The 18,048-nt window shown below is 44.6% G+C and overlaps 1 protein-coding gene across 1 annotated transcript in view; it reads right to left on the bottom strand.

Moving 5' to 3' along the window:
* The window catches only part of LOC115079429 (synaptotagmin-2-like), a 134,994-nt gene that overhangs the window by 44,407 nt on the left and 72,539 nt on the right, over positions 1-18,048 (bottom strand). The gene's annotated exons all lie outside the window — the stretch shown is intronic.

Below are 18,048 nucleotides of genomic sequence, written 5' to 3'. Positions count from 1 at the left end.
ACAAGGTGAAACAGTAATCGGAAGACTCATAGACCACGCAAGGAAAGGCCGCAAGGCAGAGGTGGCTAGAGCAAGGAGCAGAATAGCACTTGATGCCAAAGCCTTGAGCGAAAGGATAGGCTGGGTTAAGTAGGGCAAGAGTGTGGGAGTGGTGCAAGCAAGAGAGAGGGACCTGGACAGCCTGAGGGACATGTTGGAGAGTATAGTACCAAGCAGGGTTTGCTGGGGTCCTCTAGTGGAGAGGAGGCCACACACAGCTGGAAACACAACACCTTGATACAATAACCCCTCACATCAACCCACATCACTGCACATCACTGCAAACCCTGTCAGGACAATAATCCCCTCATATCATGGACACCACCACTACCACCCATAATGCACCTCACACCTCCACACGACCATGCACATCACCCCAATCTCAGTCGCAACATTCAGCCCCTCCCCTGCAAGCCTACTCCCTCTCCCCCCCCAGCAACAATCCCTCACACCACAAAAACATAGCCTCACAAGCACCCATAAACACAACCACCAACATCATGCACACCTCTGAAACCCTGTGGCAATACAAGCCCACCCTGCACACTCATTCACCCTTGCATATCACTTACTCAGTTCCTCACATAAACCCATACATGCCCAGCACACCTCCTGTAACGTATAGGCTTGCTCGGGGTCATGGTCAGGAATTCTATAGCTCTCTCCCTCCCCTTCGCTTCATTAGGTCACCAAGCAGCCTGTCAATATATAATCAGTCAGGCGCCCTGACCAGCCATTCCTTGCATTTTATGCATAGGCAGAAACTTACAGTCCAGAGCGGAGATCCTACCAGCAGGGTTGGATATTGAAGCAAGCAGCCCCTAGTATACCTGAAAGTACACTCTCTTACATTTTATCACCACAAAATATTTCATACCCGGAACAAAAGCCACAAGGCTGGTGGGTATGTCTGCTATATAAGAGAATTATTATGCACCAGAAAAAAAATCAAACCAGGCAATATCCAGCTGTTATCATTACTTAAATTCTGTGTGGGAGACATCTGCAGGTCAGAGACTTTGAATTGGGTTCCAGTATATTTTAAACTGACAGCAATAATATTCTTTATCAGATAACAGAATACTTTCCAATCTTTGCTATCTCCGACTTAAATTTTCTGCTCAGCTTATCTTTTTTTTAATGCTCTGTTCTTTCTGTTCTTGCTCTCTCTCTCATGTCCTTCTTTCTTTTCTGTTTCTTGTCTCCTTTCTGTGTCTTTTTCTTTCAAAATGGATATTTTAATACTTTCTCTTCCTCCTCTTTATGCTCTCATCTCCTGCTTATCTTCTTTCTTCTTTTCCTCCTTCTGTCTAGATTCTTCCTGCCTGCTCACCTTTCCCTATTCCTTCTTGTCTCCTCTTTTTCATATGGTCTCTCTCTCATTCCTTTACCCACACTATCTTACTGGATACCCCATCCCACCCATCAAATCCAGTCATCTCTCTATCATCCCCATCTCTTTCTTCCTCCCCTCCCCCACCATAGGTCCTTTCTCTCTTTCTCCCAATAACTAGTCTCCTTTCTTTCTTCCTCTATCCTCATTCCTCTCTCACATTCCCCCCTAACAAGGAATGTTCTCCCTTAGTCCCCCATGTTCCCTGGCCCCTGCCTCCCCCCCATCCCCAGACTTCTCTCCCTCTAGCCCTGGTCCTCTCTGTTAAGATACATGGCTCACGGGTTGGCCCTGTGAGCTGCTGCTCTTACCCCAGACGCCATAATGGGCCAATCTTGTCCCAACGACAGCTCTTTGTGGCTCATCTGCCATCGACGCTGACTGCCGCTGTAGCAGTGAGGGTCCTGCCATTCTACCCTAATTATAGCTTCCTCTAGGCACACACACAATGCACTTCTTTACAGGACCCATGGTGGGAAAATCCCCGCAGTGCCCTCTGATGATGCCAGCTGGCCTTTAAGAACATAAGAAATTGCCATGTAGGGTCAGACCATGTAGGGTCAGACCAAGAAATTGCCATGTAGGGTAAGACCAAGATGCCCAGCATCCTGTTTCCAACAGAGGCCAAACCAGACCCAAACCAAGTGTTTGGGTAATTGCCAGAATCTGGCAATTACCCAAACACTAAGAAGATCCCATGCTACTGATGCAATTAATAGCAGTGGCTATTCCCTAAGTAAAATTGATTAATAGCCATTAATGGACTTCTCCTCCAAGAACTTATCCAAACCTTTTTTGAACCCAGCTACACTAACTGCACTAACACATCTTCTGGCAAAAAATTCCAGAGCTTAACTGTGCATTGAGTGAAAAAGAATTTTCTCCGATTAGTCTTAAATGTGCTACTTGCTAACTTCATGGAGTGCCCCCTAGTCCTTCTATTATCCGAAAGTGTAAATAACTGATTCACATCTACTCGTTCAAGACCTCTCATGATCTTAAAGACCTATATCATATCCCCCTCAGCTGTTGCTTCTCCAAGCTGAACAGCCCTAACCTCTTCAGCCTTTCCTCATAGGGGAGCTGTTCCATCCCCTTTATCAATTTGGTTGCCCTTCTCTGTACCTTCTCCATCGCAACTATATCTTTTTTGAGATGTGGCGACCAGAATTGTACACAGTATTCAAGGTGTGGTCTCACCATGGAGCTATCAGAGGCATTATGACATTTTCTGTTCTGTTAACCATTCCCTTCCTAATAATTCCTAACATTCTGTTTGCTTTTTTGACTGCTGCAGCACACTGAGCCAATGATTTTAAAGTATTATCCACTATGATGCCTAATATGGAACCTAAAATCATGTAACTACCGCAAGGGTTATTTTTCCCTATATGCATCACTTTGCACATGTCCACATTAAGTTTCATCTGCCATTTGGATGCCCAATCTTCCAGTCTTGCAAGGTCCTCCTGTAATGTATCATAATCTGTTTGTGATTTAATTACTCTGAATAATTTTGTATCATCCGCAAATTTGATAACCTCACTCTTCGTATTCCTTTCCAGATCATTTATATATATATTGAAAAGCTCCGATCCAAGTACAGATCCCTGAGGCACTCCACTGTTTACCCTTTTCCACTGAGAAAATTGACCATTTAATCCTACTCTCTGTTTCCTGTCTTTTAACCAGCTTGCAATCCACGAAAGGACATCACCTCCTAACCCATGACTTTTTAGTTTTCTTAGAAGCCTCTCATGAGGAACTGTGTCAAACACCTTCTGAAAAGCCAAATACACTCCATCTACCGGTTCACCTTTATCCCCTAGAAGGGCTCCTCAGACACCTTATCAGCGTTTCAACATGGGTCTCCTGTTTTGCAGTGCATGTTTCCAGTATTCCGGAGTTCCTGCATTGCAGCCTCGTCCTCTCCAGCCTTGCTTTGCCTGTCTCTTCCAACCTTCCTCGTCTATCTTAACCATTCTCTTCAGTCTACCTCCATCCACCCTTGACTTCTGAACCTGACCACTTTTTGCCTGCTGTTTGGACCTGGCTTCTTGCCTGGAACTTGTCTGCCGCCTGCCCTACCCTTGGCTCGTCTCCGCCTCCATCTGCACTGGTGTACCTTGAACTCACTCTCTAGCCCTAAGGACCCACCTAAGACCTGCAGGTCACCAGAACACAAGGGCTCAACCTGCGAGGGAGGCAACTGGTATAGGTGAAACTCCAGTCTGTCCTGCTACAGGACACATTCGTCAACTGCCGGCATAAGCCTTGAAGGTACACCTATGAGAATGCTTCAACTATGCCTCAGCACAAAGGGCTCACACCCACGCCTCCCTTCTCGCTTTCTCTCCCCCTACCTCCATTCTGGGTCCTTTTTTGTAATTATTGGCCAGTCATGGGACAGCCCTATAACCAGCCAACTCACCCTGGAACTCTGCAATGCTGGCACCGCCAGGAATGCTGACGATGTCACCCGAAGATGCCACCATATTCCTGCTCATCCCAGGGACCCCTCTAGGCACGCGCGCAGCTATCCTTAAAGGGCCCATGATGGGAAAAGGCCCATGACTCCCTCCGATGACATCAAATGCTTGGCCCCTTTTAAGCTGTCCCGGCACAGGGTCTCCCTGCCTCAACAACAGGTCCCCTGCCTATTCTGCAGTGCATGTTGCTCTCGTGTCTCCTTCTTGCCTTTTTTCTCTGCCTTTGTCCTGCCTTTTTCCTTGCTGTGCCTTTGTTCAGTCCATGCCTGTCCATGCCTTGTTTGTACCCTGGCCCTTGTTTGTCAGTACCCTTGCCCTGTTCGTACCTTGCCTGGTCTGCCCTGTCATGTCTTGTCTTGGCCTGATTAACTGGTACTGCCCTCTGCTTTGGACCCTGACCATTCTCTTGCTTGCTACCTGCCTCGACTCTTGGCCTGGACCCAGACTTTGTCTTCTCACTGCCACCCTTGATCATAAGCCCTGCCAGCCCATGGAACCCAAAAGCTCAGCCAGTGTGGAAAGGGGCTGGTACAGGTGAAGCTCCAGTTCCTGTCCCAGCAAGAGCATGTCCATCAACTGTTGGCGTGAGCCTAATGGGTTTGCCAGACCAGTCGATACAATTGGGATGTACCAAATCTGTACCTATCCTGGGTGGGAGTAATTTAGACCTGTTTCCAGGACTCACGAGAATGCTGTGCCCTTTTTTTTCCTGAAGGTTCAGCCTCAAATGTTCTGTAAATGCATGCAAAAATGGCCCTATATCTGCCCTGCAGACTTCTACTGGGTCCATTAGTTTATACTATGCCCAGATTAATGCCTGGACCTATGCTGTGAGTATTTTAGGTCCTTGGGGCATTGGCTTTGCCTTCAATATGTTTATTCTTACAATTGCCTACTTAAACCATTGTGCCCTTGCTTCCGTGGGCCCCTGTGGCTGACACCCCAAGTCTGTCTGTTTTACTGTATTCCTTGTGTCTTCTCACTATCACCTTCTGTATGCCAATGCCAGAAGTCTAAGTAGTAAGATGGGAGAGTTAGAGTGTATAGCAGCAAATGATGAGATTGACATAATTGGCATCACAGAGACTTGGTGGAAGGAGGATAACCAATGGGACAGTGCTATATCAGGGTACAAATTATATCGCAATGATAGGGAGGATCAACTTGGTGGGGGTGTGGCACTTTATGTCCAGGAGGGTATAGAGTCCAACAGGATAAAGTAGAAAACCCATGTGTGTTGGGTAAGAGTATAGTGATAGGAGTATACTACCGTCCACCTGGACAAAATGGTCAGACAGATGATGAAATGCTAAGAGAAATCAGGGAAGCAAACCAATTTGGCAGTGCAATAATAATGGGAGATTTCAATTACCCCAATATTGACTGAGTAAATGTAACATCAGGACTTGCTAGAGACATAAAGTTCCTGGATATAATAAATGATTGCTTCATGGAGCAATTGGTTCAGGAACCAACAAGAGAGGGAGCTATTTTAGATTTAATTCTTAGTGGAACGCAAGATTTGGTGAGAGAAGTAACGGTGGTGGAGCCACTTGGCAACAGTGATCATAACATGATCAAATTTAAACTAATAACTGGAAGGGGGACAATAAGTAAATCTGCAGCTCTAACACTAAATTTTAAAAAGGGAAACTTTGATAAAATGAGGAAAATAGAAAAAAACTGAAAGGTGCAGCTGCAAAGGTTAAAAGTGTTCAACAGGCATGGACATTGTTTAAAAATACAATCCTAGAGGCGCAGTCCATATGTATTCTGCGCATTAAGAAAGGTGGAAGGAAGGAAAAATGATTACCGTCATGGTTAAAAGGTGAGGTGAAAGAGGCTATTTTATCCAAAAAAACATCCTTCAAAAACTGGAAGAAGGATCCATCTGAAGAAAATAGGATAAAACATAAGCATTGTCAAGCTAAGTGTAAAACATTGATAAGACAGGCGAAGAGAGAATTTGAAATGAAATTGGTCATAGAGGCAAAAACTCATAATAAAAACTTTTTAAAATATATCCAAAGCAAGAAACCTGTGAGGGAGTCGGTTGGACCATTAGATGGTAAAGGGGTTAAAGGGGCTCTTAGGGAAGATAAGGCCATTGCAGAAAGACTAAATTAATTCTTTGCCTCCGTGTTTACAAATGAGGATGTTGGGGAGATACCAGTTCTGGAGATGGTTTTCAGGGGTGATGAGTCAGATGAACTGACGAAATCACTGTGAACCTGGAAGATGTAGTAGGCCAGATTGACAAACTAAAGAGTAGCAAATCACCTGGACCGGATGGTATGCATCCTAGGGTTCTGAAGGAACTCAAAAATGAAATTTCTGATCTATTAGTTAAAATTTGTAACCTATCATTAAAATCATCCATTGTACCTGAAGACTGGAGGGTGGCCAATGTAACCCCAATATTTAAAAATGGCTCCAGGGGCGATCCAGGTAACTATAGACCAGTGAGCCTGACTTCAGTGCCGGGAAAAATAGTGGAAACTATTCTCAAGAACAAAATTGTAAAGCATATAGAAAGACATGATTTAATGGAACATAGTCAACATGGATTTACCCAAGGGAAGTCTTGCCTAACAAATCTGCTTCATTTTTTTGAAGGGGTTAATAAACATGTGGATAAAGGTGAACCGGTAGATGTAGTGTATTTGGATTTTCAGAAGGCGTTTGACAAAGTCCCTCATGAGAGGCTTCTACGTAAACTAAAAAGTCATGGGATAGGAGGCGATATCCTTTCGTGGATTACAAGCTGGTTAAAAGACAGGAAACAGAGAGTAGGATTAAATGGTCAATTTTCTCAGTGGAAAAGGGTAAACAGTGGAGTGCCTCAGGGATCTGTACTTGGACCGGTGCCTTTCAATATATATATAAATGATCTGGAAAGGAATACGACGAGTGAGGTTATCAAATTTGCAGATGATACAAAATTTAGAGTAGTTAAATCACAAGCAGACTGTGATACATTGCAGGAGGACCTTGCAAGACTTGAAGATTGGGCATCCAAATGGCAGATGAAATTTAATGTGGACAAGTGCAAGGTGTTGCATATAGGGAAAAATAACCGTTGCTGTAGTTACACGATGTTAGGTTCCATATTAGGAGCTACCACCCAGGAAAAAGATCTAGGCATCATAGTGGATAATACTTTAAAATCGTCAGCTCAGTGTGCTGCAGCAGTCAAAAAAGCAAATAGAATGTTAGGAATTATTAGGAAGGGAATGGTTAATAGAACGGAAAATGTCATAATGCCTCTATATCGCTCCATGGTGAGACCACACCTTGAATACTGTGTACAATTCTGGTCGCCACATCTCAAAAAAGATATAGTTGCGATGGAGAAGGTACACAGAAGGGCAACCAAAATGATAAAGGGGATGGAACAGCTTCCCTATGAGGATAGGTTGAAGAGATTAGGGCTGTTCAGCTTGGAGAAGAGACGGCTGAGGTGGGATATGATAGAAGTCTTTAAGATCATGAGAAGTCTTGAACGAGTAGATGTGACTCGGTTATTTTCACTTTCGAATAATAGAAGGACTAGGGGGCATTCCATGAAGTTAGCAAGTAGCACATTTAAGACTAATCGGAGAAAATTCTTTTTCACTCAACGCACAATAAAGCTCTGGAATTTGTTGCCAGAGGATGTGGTTAGTGCAGTTAGTGTAGCTGGGTTCAAAAAAGGTTTGGATAAGTTCTTGGAGGAGAAGTCCATTAATGGCTATTAATCAATTTTACTTAGGGAATAACCACTGCTATTAATTGCATCAGTAGCATGGGATCTTCTTAGTGTTTGGGTAATTGCCAGGTTCTTGTGGCCTGGTTTTGGCCTCTGTTGGAAACAAGATGCTGGGCTTGATGGACCCTTGGTCTGACCCAGCATGGCAATTTCTTATGTTCTTATGTTCTTCTGCTCATCTAATGCTCTGAGCTCCCAGTTTCTGATCTTATCCTTCCGCTTTCCTAACACTTAGTAATGAATCTCTTGATTTATGCGAAACCACTATCCTTGAAACAAAAGGAATCACATTGGGCGCCCTGATACTTATTCCTTTAAGAATTTTCTAAGGTTACCCCGGAGGCGGATTTGCATCACCTTCTCTCAGATGTTAGCCTACAATGCCTGAAAAGGGAGTGCTCGCCAATCCCTTCCTAAGCAAGTCCCCTCCAAGTTGCAGGGACTGGTTTTGACTTTTCAAAAGAAAGTAATCTGAGGCGTAGTGAGGTAGCATTCATTCCTATCTCTTTTTCGGCAAACCAGACTGACCCTGCCCTTATCATCCTTGTGCATCATGCCTTCCTCTCAATCTACCTTGGTGGAAGAAGACCATCAAAGCCTGGATTCCTTGACTGGAAATATATTTCTCGTAAACTGACCTCTCAGAGGCTCCCAACTCTGTGCTTTGCTGTGTGGTCTGCCTTTGCACCACCAGCAGCCTTTATCTCTGTCATTGACTATAAGAACATAAGACTATCCTCCTTATGTAGTCTGTTTCTCTTAACCGAGGAGTCATAGATCTTCTAGGGATGAATTATTTGGCTAATTTGGAAACTGCACCCTTTTGTGCACCTCCTGTACTAAGGCCAGGGGCTATCCAGGTTTCTGGCTGCTCAATCCTCTGAAGGCTAGAAGCTAGTTATGGTCTTTCTCAGGACATTTGAAGCACTGGTTCCTGTTTTCCCTTTTTTTTTCTTTATCTAACAACTTGCTCGTCTAGGACTTAATGAAGTTAACGCAAAAGCCCCTATGACAGCACATTACCTGACCCTTAGTAAGGCAAAAGCTACTTCTGGGTCCACATCATGTCAGCTCCAGGAAGGACAATTACAGTATTTTGGCCCTGAGAATTGCTGCTCAGCTCTGCAGGAAATCCCCATCATACTCTGAATCTGACTAACTTCCCAGAGAATGTGTGAATTAATTGTTCTCTCTGCTTGCTCCCAGTCACTAAGGGAAGACTACTGGCTACTATCTCCTAGACTGCCTACTTTGAATTAGCAGCTTTGAATTAGCAGCTTTGGAATTCTAGACCATTGAGAAATTCTATACAGCTGGCTTGGGTCCTCTGCTTGGACCCAGCAGCCTTGGCTCTTCACTAGGATTCCCATCCAAGCTTCTACTAGTTTTGACCATTTCCTCCTACAACCTATATGGCTCATGCCAATGATGTAATCGCAGGAGGGGCAGCTGTGAGGACTGCTCTATACGGATGCTAGGGAAGACTAGGTAGTAGTTGAGATCCCAATCTTTGAGCATAGGGCTTCACTTCAACCCTTAGAACATCTGCTTAAAGGAGGAATTAGTTTCCTCCAGGTATAGGGAGGCTTTCTCCCTCATTGTCTCTCGGGTGCCCCAGCTCACCATTCTTGCTGTTCTTGAGGGCTCCAAGAGAAATTATCTGAGCAATAATTGATCACAGGCCTACCCAGGAGGTCAGAGACTTTCCCTTATTGGTGTTCTACCACACAGTGGGGAGACACCTACATTTTTGTGACTTAAGTACACCAGTACCTGAGCATCCATAATGACAATGGTGACTAACGCCAAATAAATTTCATGGCATGGCCTACTTTCCCAAAGAAGAGAGAAAAACAATGTCTAAGCTGGTTGCCTTTAGCCTTTAAAACAGCCCCCACCTCCCACTCATGACAGGCTCTGTTTGGTGTGCGTGTGTGTGTGTGTTAATGTGCTGAAGTAGCTTCTGATAAGCACTCCTCTACTAGCATCTATCCATAAACAGGTTTCCTTACAGTGGAACAATACTGTGCAGCAAGATTTCCCTGTGAGTTTGGGTTTATTGCATGCTATCTGCAAACACTGTGTGCTAAAGCCCTAACATACTCTAGTAAATGATCCCCTAAGTTTATACCTAAGGTAATGTGGGGCAAAGTGAACTGCCCAAGGTCACAAGAAGCAGCAAATTGACTTGAACCCTAGATCTTGCTGGTTCACAGCCCATTGTTCCAACCACAAGGCCACTCCCCCTTTGAGAGAGCTCTGCAGAGGGTCTCTGATCCCTCTGATCCCTCTTGACCCTCTTGAACTTGCCCCAACCAGGCTAGATGGGGCACCTGACAGGTGACCCTATCACCTATTTCTCCTTTGCAGGAGTCCACAACAACTTTATCTGGGTTCATGACCTCACCCTCTCTATCAGTTATTACTTGTGAGGAAAAAGGCAACCTTGGCCACCCTGAGAAATGTTGGACCCAGCCCAGGAGGATTTGAGACCCAGATCCATCATACCTATTATCTCTCCGCCCATCCTCCCCAGCTCCCCTAATCTCCCCACTAACAACCCACCCCGCTCCTGCCCCGACTCAAACCTCTATGATCTGCGATTAAAAAGAAAAAAATAACTACTTACCAACCCCTTTCCCTGTTCCAAAATAGCAGGCCACAGGATCCTTAACTAATCACTGTGCCCAGACAAACAGACAGACATCCATATATAAAGCACAAGAAAAAAGCTTGTTAAAGGATATCTATTGCCCAGAAGACTCAGGGCACAGCTTCTGGAATCTCTTCATGGATCTTCTTCAGGAAGACCTGTACCTCCCTTTATGGACTCAAATATATTAACTTTGCCAGCATGAACAACACGCAGCCTGGCTGGATAAGCAGAGCGTATGCCAGATCTCTATTCTGTAGCTCATGCTTCACCTTGGAGTATTCTAGCCGCCATCTCTGGACTTCGGCAAAAAAGTCCTGGAAAATATAAATTCTCTGCCCCATGCAGCACAACACTTTCTGTTGCGTTCTTGCCTCCACAATTCGGCATTTATCACCAAAATCATGCACATGTAAAATAAGTGCTCTTGGCCACCTGTTTTCTTTCGGGGGTGGCGCTAAGGCTCTATGGGCTCAGTCTAGCTTTATCCTACCATTTTTGGAGGACAAATTCAGAAGTGTGGGAAGCCAGGTCAATAAAAACTTCACAGCATCCGCTCCCTCTGCCTTCTCTGGGAGACCAACAATTCTTAAATTGTTTTGTCTATTTCTGTTTTCGAGATGATCTTGTTTTTCTTGCGTGCACTTGCATGAGCACTCCAGCAGCCCTGGACCCTGCTGCATGATCGAGCTCCTCTACCCTCTCAGTAACATTAGTAAGGCATGCAGTCATTTCACCCATGGTGGACACCGACTGAGTAACTCGATCTATTACTGATGCTAACTTTGCATCCATGCTTGAATGTATTTTCTCATTCAGCTGGCTCATCACTGCTTCAGCGATTATTGGTGGGAAGAGCCATGTCTGCCATGTTTTCCTCGATACAGGCTGCTCTCTCTGATGCCATTTTTCGGGATGTCCTTTTATCACAGAGATTCTGCTCCCCCCACATCATAGGCTGCTTTATCAGCCATTCAATATTCACAAAAACACACTTGGAATGGGAAAAGGGCCCAGTAAATTATCTTAGGATCATGAGCAGCAGGGAACAGTGACAGCTAGCCCCAGCGCTTCACGTGACCCCCAGGCATATAATCTTATATGCATAAGAGAAGGTGACGAATGGAAGACCGTGTTTAATACAAGGGATAGTTATTATGAGTACCACATCATGCCGTTTGGACTATGGAATGCTCCCACAGTCTTCCAGCACATGGTCAATGAGATCTTTTGGGATCTTCTGTATTCCCATTTAGTAGTAGACGACATCCTCATCTTTTCATGATTATTGGCTCAACACTGAGAGCACAACAAATAAGTGTTACAAAGGCTGCAGGAACCTATATGCAAAGCGGGAAAAATGCACCTTTGAGCAGGAAGAGCTCCCATTTTTGGGTTACGTCATTTCCCAGTATGGGCTGCTCAAGGAACCCATAAAGGTAAAGACCATCCTGGATTGGCCCCAACCTGTGAGACTGAAGAAATTGCAATGCTTCCTGGGCTTTGCAAATTATTACAGACAGTTCATACCCAGGTATTCCTCACTCACAGCCCTGCTTACCACCCTTACCAAGAAGGGCACAGATATGAAGTACTGGCCAGAAGAGGCCATCCAGGCTTTCCAGTGTTTTAAATGGGAATTCTCGCAAAAGACTTGTCTGAGACACCCAGACCCTTCTCAACCCTTTGTTTTGGAGGTAGATGCCTCTGTCTTTGGGGTGGGGGGCTTTCCTAACTCAAAACAGTGACCAAGGGTCCCTCTTTCCATGCTCATACGTCTCCAGGAAATTCAGACCTGCTGAGAAAAATTATAAAATCGCAGACCGGGAACTCCTGGCAGTAAAACGTTTGTTAGAAGAGTGATGTCATCTCTTAGAAATCAGACATCCAATACCATTCACACTAATCACAAAAACCTGAAATATCTGCAATAGGCTCAACGCCTCGACTCTCGACAGGCCAGGTGGTCACTGTTCTTTAACAGCTTTGATTTCGAGCTACACTATCGACCTGAAGAGAAGAACCAATGGGCTGATACCTTCTCTTGCTTCTTTCAGAAGGAAGATGTTCTGGAGCCCCCTTACCTCATTATAGACCCAGCAAGGATAATTGCTTCAACTGTGATCCCTGTACCACCCAGGAAGACTGTAGTTCTCAAATTACTCTGAGAGAAGGTACAGAAATGGGTCCATGACTCTTATTTGGCTGGACACCCTGGGGTCATCAGAACCCTCAAATTCATACTATTGGTGGTCCCAGGTGAATACAGACGTGAAACGCTATGTGGAATCTTGTCCCACTTGTGTCAAAAAATTAGAGCTCTCATGCATGCACTTGGGAGTTGTTACAGGCATTGCCAGCCCCTGAGTAACCCTGGACCCATCTGTCCACTAACTTTGTCATGGACCTTCCCCTCTCAAATGGCCATACCACAATATGGGTCATGGTAGTTTGCTTCTCCAAGATGACTCACTTTAAACCACTTCCTGGTCTGCCGTCCCTACCAGAACTGGTCTGCCTCTTTGTGCAAAATATCTTTTGTTCCCATAGACTTCCATCCCATATCCTCTTGAACTGGAGAGTTCAGTTCACAGCTTGATTTTAGAGAGGTCTCTGCAAAAAATTTGGAATCAGACTGGACTTCACATCAGATATCACCCTCAAGGTAATGGGCAGACAGAAAAGGTCGACCAGATTCTCAAGAACTTTCTGAGATCATATGATAGGACAACTGGGCTATTGTCCTCCCTTGGGCATAGTTCTGCCATAACAATCACATAGGAAGTCCCACCAGGTCAACACTATTTCAGATAGTCTATGGCAAGCACCCCAGGGTACCTATTCAAGTCCTGCTCTTGGTATCCTGCTCTGCGGCCAGTGCTATGAGCTAAGATCTCAGAGACCTATGGCAGAGGACCCACCAACTGCTCACCATGGCAGCTAGCTGATTCAAAAAACAGGCTGACAAGAGATGACAACTGGCATCACAATTTAAGCCTGGAGATCTAGTATGGCTCAGTAATCAAAACCTGTGACTTAAAATGCCCTCAACCAAATTCACACCCATATTTATTGGACTATTCCCCATTCTACAGAAGGTAGGGGCCATAGCCTACCAATTAAAATTGCCACTCATGCTGAGAATACATATCACTAATCATATCTTCAACATATCACCACTGAAGCCTTTAATAATTTCCTGGCTGTCACGACAACCTCTCAATCCCATGGAAGTGATATCTGATACAGACACTGAATTTGAGGTACAGGAGATTCTGGACTCCAGGAAACACCAGAACCAAATCTATTGGAAAAAGTTTGGACCAGAGGAGAACTCATGGGAGCCTGCATCTAATCTGCACCCCTCAAATGGTGAGAGATTGCCATCAGTGCTTCCCCCAGAAGCCTAAGCCAAGAAGTCAGGGGAAAAGGCTTAGAAGAGAGGGTACTGTAATGCAGGACGGTCCTGTGAGCAGCCTCACTCACCCGGACCACGGCACGCTGCATAGTTTTCTTCAGCAGTGTGGATGCCACTGTGCTGGGCCCTCCGATGCTGGTCTCCATAGGCACATGTGCACACTCCACATCAGATTAAGAAAACCCCCACTGTGGGAACTCGCAAGCCAGCACCTCCTAATGATGTCAGCACAGCTGGGTATTTAAACTCCAGCTGTGTTTCAGTCCAGTGCCTCAGCAGCAGGTCTTCCTGCCTAGCAGTGCATGTTGGTCTCTCCAGTGTCTTATCTCACTGTTGTTCCTTGTCTCGTCGTCCTGCTAGCCTTGACTGTTGCCCTGTCTCTGTTGCTCACCCTGTCTTCTTCCAGCCATGTCTGTCTCAGCCTGATTCCTGGTATTGACCTCTGCCTTGGACCCAGACTACTCTCTTGCCTGCCACCTGCCACTGACCATTGCTTCAGACCTGGACTACACTCTTCTCGCTGCCTACCAGACTCTTGGTCTGTACCTGCTGATTCTCTGCCTGCTGCCTGCCCTGACCTCAACTCAGCCCTGGACTCTCCATCTTTGCCCTGTGGGACCATTGCCTAAGTCCTGCCGCCCTCTGGAAACCAAAAAGCTCAACCTACATGGAACATGGTTGGTTCAGGTGAAGCCCCGGCTCTGTCCCAGACTAGGGCGCGTCTGCCACCTTCCAGCGTGGGCCTGGTGGGTTCACCTCCTAGGCTGTGTCAACCATGCCATAGCACAAGAGTCCATTTCTATTACAGCTTCAAAGGTATCCTCTTGGTGCTCCATTGCTACTGATATTCCCCAGGGCTTGGCTCTTTCAGCCACCCTGCTTAACATTTACTTCTTTATGTACAGTAAATTAGGTTAAACCACAAAGTATATACAGATTACATTTGGTTTTTCATTCCTAGGCTTTCATCGTGGTATGCGACATTTAAATATATTTCCATTTGCCTCGCAGCAATTGGCTGTATCACAAAAAAGCTGGCATTAAATGTCAGTAAGATTGAGCTTATTATTTTAAGCAGATTTCCTCTTCCTGACGCTCCTACTTTTGATTTTGAATAACATGAATTACTTAGCTTGCTCAAGTACATAACCTAGGAGTCAAGGAACTTTGTAAAAACGCCTTTTTTCAAGGCACATGCTTGGTTGGTTAAAGCCTCTGCTAGATCCCAGCAAATTTCGGGGCTCTATTTTCTGGTATTCATTATTGCAGCTCTCTTTTTGTTGGTCTTCTTGCGAGTACCTTCTGAACATTGCACATTTTTCAAAATGCTGCCATCTACATATTAACTGGCTCCTTTATGCGATATCATATTATCCCAATCCACTGTTCCCTCCAATAGAGTTTCAAATGTCAACTGGCTATGTTAATTCATAAATGATTAAATAATATTTCATTCTCTTGGATAAGTTACATTGTATGCATTTATAACCCAACATGGACAATTAAGATCTGCATATAGGGGTTTTCTCCTCCAGCCACTCACCATGTGATCGGGCATTCTCAGTAGCCAGCCCTTTTGGAAGATGCTGCCTGAACATGTACATTAAAAAAGTTACTGAAAACCTCGCTGTTTAGACAGGCTTTTGAATCTGTCACCTAAAGTGCAGAAGTTCATGATTTACACATTCACATGAGAGTCGGTTGTTGATATATCTGAGTCCCTTAGCTCTTCATTGGTTCATCTCATCCTTTATGCTTTTTTCTACTTTGTGGTTCTTTGATTTTTAATTTTTTTTCCTCCTTTCTATCTAGGCTATTTATTTCTCAAAAGAATTTACTCAGTCTCCTTATGGCATTTGTTTGTCGTATTTCTCTTGTCAAATGTCTGTGTTACATGATGTATATGTTTCATTGTACCCCACCACAAACTTTGGAGTAAGTGGGATATAAATCTTTTAAAATAAATAACCTCACAGTATTATGCTTTTTTTTAGTAAATTAGTGTGACGGGCCCCAAATGGGTCCTATGTCACTAGAGTATGGCCCAGAAAAGAGTCTGGTTGGAGGAAGCCTTTCACTTGTTTCTGGAAATTTGTAAATGGTTGATAAGTTTGGGAAAAGTTATTGAGGTTTGTAGTACCAGTGAACCATCACTAGATGGCACAATGATTGGTAAAAGAACACTGTGTACCATCAATGTAGGTTTATGAAAGGAAAGACATTTCTAGTGGGTTCTCTAGAGTGTGTCTTCTTTAAGGGATAAGGAGAGAAGGATCTTCTAGAGCAGCCTTTCTCAACCCTGGGATTCCTCTATAGGTCACTAGAGGTTCCACGAGAGAGCATGATTGAAAATAAAACATTGTTTTTCAAACTTTGCGCGTCATCCTGCCATTCACAGGAAAGCAATGAACTTTTTGCTGCAGTTTTCAACTTCTTACATGTGGGAGCAAGCTTTTCCTTGTTTAACAAGCATCAAGAGTAAGGACAGAAATTGTCTCATTTCAGTTGAAGATGAAATCCATGTGTGCTTATCTCAAGTTCAACGCAGAATGAAGTATTTGTGCAGCAACAAACAAGCACAGGTTTTACATTAAAGAAGTAAATTTCATTTTTTATTTTTAGTTTCAAAAATAACCCTTTTTAAGGATATATAGGCCTATAAAAGAGGACAAGAGTTTTAAAATATTATGGAGGGGGAACTAAACAATAAGGGGCAGATTTTAAAACCTACGCGCGTGGCCTACATTTGTGCGCGCATGTTATAAAATCTGGGGTTGGCGCGCGCAAGGGAGTGCACACTAGGGGAGCCCCGATGGCTTTCCCTGTTCCCTCCGAGGCCACTCCGAAATCGGAGCGGCCTCGGAGGGAACTTTCCTTCGGCCCCACCTTCCCCTACCTGTCCCACCCCCCCAGCCTGAAAAAAGATACCCCCATACCTTTATCCCAAAAGTTACGCCTGCTGGCTGAATGCCTGTGCGCGATCCCCAGGCCCAGTGGTCGTGGAGAGGCCTCTGGCCACGCCCCTGGACCGCCCCACCCCAGTCCACCCATTTTTCCAAGCCCCAGGGCTTACACGCACCCTGGGGCTTTACGCGCGTTGCCGGGCCTTTTGAAAATGGATTTACACACGAAGGCTTTTAAAATCTGCCCCTAAGAGTAGGCTATGAAGGTGGCCAAAATAAACAGATCCACAGAAAAATCTCATTCTCAATTCAAAAGAGCATTGACAATTCTTATTGGATTGTTATATCTACAATTTACTGATCTCGCTATCATACCATGGGCTGTAGATATAATCATTTTTATGCAGGGGTTGCCTGAGACCCAAATATTATTTCAAGGGTTCTTCCATGATAAAAAGGTGGAGAGAGGTTGTGCTAAAGCGAGTAAATTGAGGACTAAATAATGCTGGTTCACTGTTTGGTAGGAGGAGTTTCAGAGGAAGGCTGGTGAGCCTGGCAACCCTTCTCTGGAGAGGGCCATGCAGGGGAAGGCCCATGGCTGAAGGGCTGTTTCCTCATGGGGAAATAACCAAGGGACCAGCCTGAGTCTAAAGAGGAGGAATAGAAGAGGTACACGGCCCCATGGCCTCTGGAAACCCAGGAGGAGAGTTTTGCGTAACTCTTAACTTAATGTTCTGAAGTTGCGTGTTGACTGTGAAAGCCTCTAACTTCTAATTAATTCTGGGCCTTTGTCTATTAGCTGGCATAAAAGTTAATTAGTTTGGGATATACATAATTGTGGACCTTATGTGGTATACAGGTTGAATACCAATGCAACATTTAGGATAGTAAGGAAGAGGGCTCACAGAGGGGTTAGCTAAATGCTAGGTTTCCTTGTTCCAGCTGAGCAAAATCCTCGAGCCCTCGTGCCTCTGGGCCCGGGTTCACCACATCAGCTGCTCAACCCATTTTCAGATTTTTGAATTTTACCCCAAGAGACTGGCACATGGCCCACATAGGTGCCATCCTTCTCCCATTTTATGTACCCATCCAGAAGAGGGATTTCATTGGGCCTTTTCTGTATTAGTGCAGTGTAAACTCCTTTAGGAAATCATCAACCTTTCTGTCTTATTAGTGTATTGTGCAATCCTTTGATAAATCAGCAACTTGCCAGTGTTATTGGTGCAGTATGTGCTCATCATCTCTCATTGTTATTGGTAAATTAGTGTCTTTTTCCTCTTATTGGCGCAGTGCATGTTCCTTTAGTATTTTAATGACTTGTCGGTGATAGTGGGGTCATTGCATTATGTGCTATCGGTACATAGTATTTGTCTTAGCTTTAATGGAATCAGATGTTATATGAAAG

The sequence above is a fragment of the Rhinatrema bivittatum genome, chromosome 17 (genome assembly GCF_901001135.1).
Source record: "Rhinatrema bivittatum chromosome 17, aRhiBiv1.1, whole genome shotgun sequence".
NCBI classification, from domain to species: Eukaryota; Metazoa; Chordata; class Amphibia; order Gymnophiona; family Rhinatrematidae; genus Rhinatrema; species Rhinatrema bivittatum.
The sequence above is the reverse complement of the archived record's forward strand: the minus strand, read 5'-3'. Positions and strand labels throughout refer to the sequence as shown.